The sequence below is a fragment of the Nicotiana attenuata genome, unplaced genomic scaffold (genome assembly GCF_001879085.1).
Source record: "Nicotiana attenuata strain UT unplaced genomic scaffold, NIATTr2, whole genome shotgun sequence".
Lineage (NCBI taxonomy): Eukaryota > Viridiplantae > Streptophyta > Magnoliopsida > Solanales > Solanaceae > Nicotiana > Nicotiana attenuata.
In genome coordinates this window covers 11,788-20,467 of record NW_017671800.1, presented here as the reverse complement: position 1 = coordinate 20,467, position 8,680 = coordinate 11,788, and the positions used below count along the sequence as shown (strand labels likewise).

At 39.7% G+C, this 8,680-nt stretch overlaps 1 pseudogene; it reads right to left on the bottom strand.

Annotated features, from left to right (window-relative positions):
- Nucleotides 1–270: 270 nt before the first annotated feature.
- LOC109210304 lies at nt 271–8,680 on the bottom strand (annotated as a pseudogene).

Sequence of the window (8,680 nt, the reverse complement as noted above, 5' to 3'; positions counted from 1 at the left end):
AGTGATAAAGGCAGAAGAAGAACATATATCGTATTGATTATATGGTTGGCTTTATATAGCCAAATGTAGTACATAAAATCTGTGAATAATGTAACAACTTAGAGAGAATCTAGGATACAGAGAAACCTATATGAATAACAATCCTAAACAAAAGGAATCTGATAAGCACCAAAAGAGATATTAAAAAAAAACAGAATAACAAAAAGTCCTATACAGAAGGAGATAACTTGCTACTACCGTTATTAAAGGTAACTTCAGCAATACTACAATTTACTCTGAGAAAGGATTAAGCACACTACCGACAAACAGTATCACGCCTGTTTCATCTCTCTAATCAGGAAGAGAAATGGATGATACTTTCGTTTCTCTCATCCCTCCCCTCATTCCAATCATAGAGCGGTTACAGCTGCAGCTTCTGTCCCCTCTTCATTTACCTCAATAAGGGACTAGTGAAAAATTTCAGAAACATAAAGGCCAGGTGGGGAGTCCACCATCTCGGTGAGGTCATCACGATCAAAAGGAAAATCGAGGCCAAGCCCTTTTAGAACTTTTTTTTGCTGCAAATCCAAAAGAAAATTTGAATTTGCGGATACGAAATTCACCAACTCCAACCTTCTGATACGGAAGGTGACGGTCCAAGAATTGCGAATCAGAACAGATCTTTTCTACCAGAGCTTTCAGTCCATCATTGGCATCAGGTAGAAATATGTACATAGAGAAATCTCGCTTATCCTCACCCTGTTTATAAGGAAGCCTCAACACCTTGAAATTCTTGTACGTATTGCTTCTTATTGCTATTCATGAAGGGAACTTGAACAGAGGTACCATTGAGAAGGTGGAACTTATTGTTCTTTGTCATTGATGCATTGAACTTCTCATTGGTTCCGTTACCGGGAATCTGATAATCAAGCATATCTCAATCTAATTTTCTTGATTGCATCAATCATGTCGAACAACAATGACAACACTCAAGGAAACCCAAAAATTCAGACAATCCAACAACTTCAGGGAGATTCCCCACAAGGCTCTCCACAAGATTCTCCACGAGGCTCCCCACGACGATCTCGTGAAGGCACTCCTAATGGATCTTATACACATGTACAGGCTCAATTCGAAAACGTTGAAACCATGAATGAGGCTCTGCAAAAACTTATTGCCTCTCAAGTCAATAACGCTCTCCAAGTTTTTGTTCGCCAATTGCCTGCTGTCCCACCCATATCTGCTCCGAACAACAATACTTTGGAGAATCCTCGTTCAGGATTGATTAATTCTGGCAGCGGTGGAACCCCTAGTGAAACAAAAGAGAGAGACCCAGGTAATCCAGTTAATTATAATTTACAAAGTCTAGTACTAACCTTGCAGAAACAGCTTAAGGAGCAAAATGAACGCATAGAGCAAATACCTGGAGTACCTCCCGTGATCAAGGGTGTGGATATAGATAAATATTCCTAACAACCATGGAAGCCAAGCGCTGCTCCCCTTCCAATTCCAAAGAAGTTTAAGATGCCTGATATTCCGAAGTATGATGGTACATCAGACCCACGAGATCATGTTACTGCATTCACAACAGGTGTCAAGGGTAATGATTTGACTAAGCAAGAAATTGAGTCGGTCTTGGTCAAAAAATTCGGTGAAACACTCACTAAAGGAGCTCTAACATGGTATTCTCTTTTACCTGAAAATTCTATAAATTCGTTTGCTGAGCTTGCAGATTTATTTATCAAAGCACACTCGGGAGCTCAAAAAGTTAAAAAACAAATGGAAGATATCTTCAAAATCAAGCAAGGAGACTCAGAGTTGCTTAGAGAGTTCGTAGATAGATTTCAACGGGAAAGAATGACGCTGCCACGAGTACCTGACAATTGGGCAGCCATAGCCTTTGCTAGTAATTTAAATGAGAAGAGTTCAGAAGCCACGAGGCGACTCAAAGAAAGCCTTCGTGAATTCCCAGCAACAACGTGGAATGATGTCTACAACAGATACAACACAAAGATGAGGATTGAAGAAGACATTATTTTACGACATAAAACAGAAGAAAAGGTAAGCTCAAGGCGTGTGGAAAATGAAAAGAGATCCGGTAAAAATAGGTACGAGCCATACGATGGGACCTGCGAGAAAGGACTCACGGTCAAGATAAGATAATCAAAGGTACGATCACAGACCTAGGAACAGGGAATCAGGCTCCTCATCAAGGTTTGGGAATGATCGAAACACACGCGGGTCACGAGATGATGATGGAAGTTTGAAGGCAAGATTTGGTGGATATAATTTCAATGTCACTACCTCCGAGCTCGTAGCTGTTTTGAGGAGCATGGGAGATAAGGTACGGTGGCCGAAAGAGATGCGGTCAAATCCAAATAAGCGCAATCCAGATCATTGGTGCGAATTTCACAATGATCACGGGCATAAGACTTCAGAATGTAGATTCTTGCAAAGTGAAGTGGACCATCTATTGAAACAAGGGTATCTCACTGAGTTATTTAGTGAGAAAGGTAAGCAAGCCTACATGAAAAATAGGCAAGAACCACCAAAGCCCCCATCACCCAAGAGAACCGTGAATGTTATAAGTGGGGGAGAGGATATTTATGGAGTAACATATACGGCTTCAAATAAAGTTTCCAAAGTAACAATCACGCACGAGAAGCGAGTGCGACAGACCTTAGAAGATGAAAGTATCACTTTTGATGATGCAGATACAGAAGGAGTGATCACCCCCCACAATGATGCATTGGTAATATCTTTACTTGTACATGACACTAATGTAAAACGAGTTTTGATTGATCCAGGAAGTTCCGTAAATATTATACTACTAAGGGTATTACGTGAAATGCAAGCTGAAGACAAAATGATACCGAAGGCGCATACCTTGTCCGGGTTCGACAATTCAAGTGTAGTAACAAAAGGAGAGGTAGTTCTAACAACTTTTGCTGCAGGTGTTGTTAAAGAAACTAAATTTCAGATAGTAGATATGGAAATGGCTTATAATATGATCATGGGGAGAGCTTGGATCCATGATATGGATGATGTCCCATCAACTCTACATCAAGTTATTAAATTCCCATCTCCATGGGGAATATGCCAAATCAGAGGTGATCAACAAACATCTAGGAGCATCAATTCCGTTGCAGATTCAATTGTTAATGGTGGAGACAAATAGCAATTACAGAATTTAGGTGAGGGTAACATGGAAACAACCTCACCTGAGCAAAAGCAAACAGATCTGGATTCAAGACCTGATACCATTCAAGAACCGGAGGATAATGATAACATTAAAACAACGATAGAAGAGCTAGAGGTCGTGGTGTTATTTATACATTGGCCCGAGAGAAAAGTGTACATAGGAGCTAATCTTAGCCCGGAGGTAAAACGTAAGTTAATTGAATTTTTAAAAGCTAATGCAGACTGTTTTGCTTGGTCCCATACAGACATGACAGGTATACCACCGGAGGTGATGACTCATAAACTAAATGAAAATCCATCATATCCTCCCGTCAAGTAAAAGAAAAGAAAACAAGGAACTTTACCAAAATGTTTACAAGTGAAACTTAGTCAAGCAAAATATTTTTACAAGTGCCCCATTATGATAACTGGGGACTTAACCAAAAAATCCCTTAAAAAGATCAAGGGATAAAAACACCAATTAATAAAAAAAACAAGAAAGGAGTAAAATATTCAACTTGTCACTAAAGGGGTTGGAACTTCTGAAGTTGCAATGTCAACTTCACTTTCAGAAGCAGTTGTAGGCACGGTAGCAATTTCTGAGGAAGTAGCGGCAGTTGGGCTTGAAGTGTTAAAGTCACCGAGGGAAGCAAGAGTCACGGGAGCTTCAGCTTCCACGGACTGTATCAGTGAAGTTTCACCCTCGGGAGCTGGAATTGTAACATTTTCAACTTCAACAGAAGCGGCTCCTTCATTTAAAGGTTCCTCAGCCACGGGAGTTTCATCTGCTGGAGAAGGAAAGTCAAGTGGTTGTTGAGTCATTTCAATGGTTCTCAAAACCTTGGCCAATTCCGATTCTAAATAAAAATTTTCTTGACTGGCTTCAGTTAAGGCATCACGGCGGGAGTTTAGAAAGGCCCAGCTCACCTCTGTGTTAAATTTCTCCTCAAGAAGCTCATAATCCCTTTCCCACGAGGCAAGATCATTTTTTAACATTTGATTTTCAGCCAAAGTGGAATCAAGGGTAGCTTCAAGGGAAGCACGAGAATTCTCTATGGCACGAACCTTATCAGAGAAAATTTGCAAGTCAGCCTGAGCCTGAGACAAATTTTGAACTAGCTCTCCCGCGTACTCCTCTTTCTTGCTCAACAATACCTTCAGCTCTCTGATTTCTTCACTTGATTTAGATAACTGTTCTGAAAAAGAAGACTCGAGACGCTCTCTTTCTTTCTCAGCTTGACTCGAAGAAGCTTTTACAATCGCAAGCTCTGAAGTTAATGCCCTCACCTGCTGTTCCAGGTTATTCTTACTCTCTTGTAAATCCTCTATTGTTATTTGGGCACTATCAAATTGGCTCTTCCAGTTAGCTGCTTCCAACTGAGAGTCACGAGCTTCCTTCTCTGAATCAAGTACAGCCTTTTCAGAGTCACGTGCCACCTTCTCTAGTAAGGAAATTCTGTTCATCAACTCTGTACCGATAAGGTTGGCCTAAAAACGATAAGGAAAGAAAAATTAGAATTCCGGAAAAATTCTGGTAAAAGTAAAGAAAGAAGGGTCATACCTTCAAAGTGGAATGAACTATGTCGTTCATCAGAGTCAGGCAACTGTGACTGTCCATTTTCTTTTTCTCAATATCCCCAATTAAGGGTTCAAGCCAAACATCTGCTCCGCCAGACTTCCTTAAAAGACTGCTATTAGCAGGAACCTCAAGTGTTACACTCCTCATAGCCATGCTTTTACTACTAGAACCCTCTTCTACATAATGAGTAGAAGAAGGGGGAACTATAGAAGGAGGAACGGTAGAAGAGGTGAAAATAGTAGTAGTCGAAGGAGTCGAAGCAGGTAAGGGAGCAGAAATTGACAAAGTTGGTAAGAAAACACTTGAGGTTGGAGGAGGAACAGAAAGAACAGAAACGGAAGATGAGAGAGGGACTTCATTTAAAACCGAACCTAATCCACCACTTTCGAAGCCCTCAATAAAGAGGCGATGAGTGGATTCAGGGGTGTCCCTTGGAATGGTCTCTTCATCAGAGGTAATGGTGACGAGATCGGAGATACGAGCAGGAGAGATCTCAGTTTCATCCTCAGAAACAATGCGCCTTCTAGTTCTAGGACGAACTGTCAAAGAGGTATCATCGTCTTCATCGACGTCAGAATCCTCTTCAACCACTTTCCTCTTTGACATCGTGGCTTCTGTTCTTTCCAAAGCAAGAGGATTACCGGAAGAAGCTCGCAGGGTGATGGCTACTTCAGCCGACATCCCTCGAATAGCAAATCCTAACAATAAGAAGGATAAAAAGTTAAAAGAGGGGAAAAGAATTTAACACATGAAAAGCAAAGAGGAATGTATACCGTGAGTTTTCACTTTCCAACCATGTTTGTTGGAAATATATTTCCAAGTTCGTGCCTCCATAGGCACGACTTTCAAGACAGCATCTACCTAACCACGGAAATTAGGAACGGGTTCCACATTTTCCATGGTTGCTACAAAAAAGCAAAGGAATAATAGTAAAGTTAGAAAAGAAGCCGAAATAATGAAAGCAAATACGGCAAGGAAGAAAATACTTACGTGCAAAGTTCCATTTCTCAGGAAAAGGAATATTTGATTCACCCACCAAATCATTTGTGGGAACAGCAACAAACCGGGTGTACCAGCCACGGTCGTTAGTATCTTCAGGGTTAACCAAAACCCTCTTACTTCTTGCAGATAAGGTAAAAACACCATTGCGGAATAGCTTGGGGTGATAAAGATGAATTAAATGAGGGAAAGTAAAATCAACATCAGCTTTGGTTGACATATACCTCAAACAAGCTACTGTTCTCCATACGAGGGGACCAACTTGAGCCAAAATTTTTTTGAAAAAACGACAGAAATCAAGTATGACTGGGTCAATAGCAGGAATAAATCCCAAAGTAAAGGGATAGGTGTAAACGAAAGAAAAGCCAACCTTAAAAGAAGATATTCTTTGATGTGGGGTAGGGATAACTATTTGGGTGTCATCTCTCCAACGGCAGTCTCTTCGAACAATTTGAGTCAAAGGCTCAGTAATTAAAGAGGGATATTTATCAGCTCTCTCTAATTTAATCAGTTGGTCACGAAGGGATTCTTTGTCGTGTTCGAAAGATAAATCTGATGGCACAATTTCTTCAACCAGAGGCTCTTGGTTAGACTCAGAAGGTTCTTTACCCTTAGAAGATGATCTGTTAGAAAGAGAGCCTCTAGAGATATTGCCAGAACTAGAAGAAAGAGCGATGGAACCAGAGGTGCCACCACGAACCGACCCTGTACCACGAAGCACACCTCCTCTACCTCTTCTATGTCTAGCAGGAGCATTGGGGAAACTATCAAGAATTGGGACTCTTTTAGGGTTAGGATTCGAAGACGACATAGTGAGAAGATATGAACAGAAGGTATGAACTGAAGAAGAAGTGAACGAGAGTAAATAGCAAGAAATTTGGTAAAAAGCTTGTGAAGAAGAAAACAAAGGAAAAAGGGGGCTTAAGAAGTGTAATGATGGAAAGCCTATAATAAAGGCAACTATCACTTCGTGAATAGTGGAGTTAAAGAAGCCTTAGAAAAAGGCTGCAAAATCGTAGAACTAATAAGAAGGTGACACGTATATGGTGCATTAAATAGAAGAGACAATTGAAGCGTCGACACTGTCATAGCATTGATTATGGCAAAAATTCCCTTTTTAATGAAGATCCACTTCCCAAATATTTAATTGATAAATAAATGGAAAGTGAAGGGACTATCTGTATTGGGAAAAAACTGAATTTATAATTGAAGGTGACGTGGCATGACACGTGGACTGGTCAAATGGTCAAAACATGATGATCAGTTAAGAGGCACGGGCAATATCAGATACGAGGAGAAGAAAGTTAAATAGGCACGAGATGCTATTCAAATGATACGAGTCTCGCATCTATTTAACTTAATTAAAGCCAGGAGGTCAGAAGGAATTGAAGATATGAATCTGATGGCATAAAGGAGTCTAAATTCAGTATTAAATGTCAAATACGTTAGCGAATCAGTATTGAATAGGAATGATTGTGTAACGTTTCATTTAATGTCATTTAATGCTCATAATTGCCTCTTTAAGGCTAAGGCAATATACCTTTTCCTAGAAAAATCAACTATAAAAGGAGGAGGTCTCAGCATTTGTAAGGACACAAAATATCATTGAGATTACATTGAAATACAAACTTATTTACTGCTTTATTATCCTCAAAAATTTCTTATTCTTTTCGTCTCCTGATTATCAGTAACCCGATTTTTCCTCTTAATTTCTAGTTTTAACCGAAATGATATTTTTTGGTTAAACACTCATCCCAGACTCCTTTAAAGTACAGTGCATTTGCAATGACAAGTTTTGTTACATGGTCAACTGAGTTGGAAGGAAGAATTTCTTTGATAAGGCCGCTTGTTTCCTTTTCAGCCCATTGATTCACTTGATTGCACACCTCACCAGCCTAGCAACATCATCAAAATATTATAAAAGATATTTGAGGGCCTAGCAATCCACGAGAACAAAAGATCCAGTAGAAAATTTTATGATGAAATTGTTACTTCTGGTCTCCTAGTTCACAATTCATTCACCACATTACCTCACCAATCTAACATAACAGATGAAAAACTCGACACTGCTACCCAACTTTACACTTTATAGTATTTCAATTTATATTTGTATACACCTCCTAGCTGGTTATCAACAGCAAAATAAAGCCTAATAACTGGTACGTATGGCAAATCCATAATTTTTAAGCATATTGGAAAATCAGAAAGGACAAAGATTTTAAAAAAAATGAAAAACGAAAGAAAAAAACTTGGTACTAGATAGCATGTGAATTTTGTTAATAACAATTCAGGAACTCAAAATATGACAAAGTTCCCTACCTAAACATAAGTAAATTACTGGTTGAAACAGTAAAGCAGTTAGAAAATCAATTCAGAGAGAGCCCAATGCATACACCGAATATAATGCCAGCATTCAAAAACAGCAAAAGACGAACTAATTTAATCCTATTTTACTGAACTACGTAATCAACGGTATTATTGTGGTTGAAAAATCTAACCTTGTGTCGAAAATCAACGGAAACAGCAGCGGCCTTATAAACATTGTCCACAATATGTTTGAAAGAAGGCTTAATACGCTTAGTCTGCTCGACCCAGACGCCGTTAGCGACAGACAAACGAGGACCACCAATGGGGCTACCATCAACCAAGACAAAATCAACAAGGTGAGAAGAGAGCAGAGTTGAGTTCATCAGTAGATTTTTATTTGAGGAACGAGAGAAGCTGGTCACGGGTCGGACCACTTGAACCCGCCGTTATGAGACCCAAAACTACGTGCATCGACAAAGGGGAGAAGACCATGTTGGTGTCCCCTTTAGCCTCTGTTGAGAAAATATGCTTGGCTAACATTAAGGATACATCCGTCTGGTTGATGATAGATAATCGACGGTCTTTTGCTGTGGAGATTACTGGATATGCCTGTGACTGTAGTAAGGTTTTGAAGAG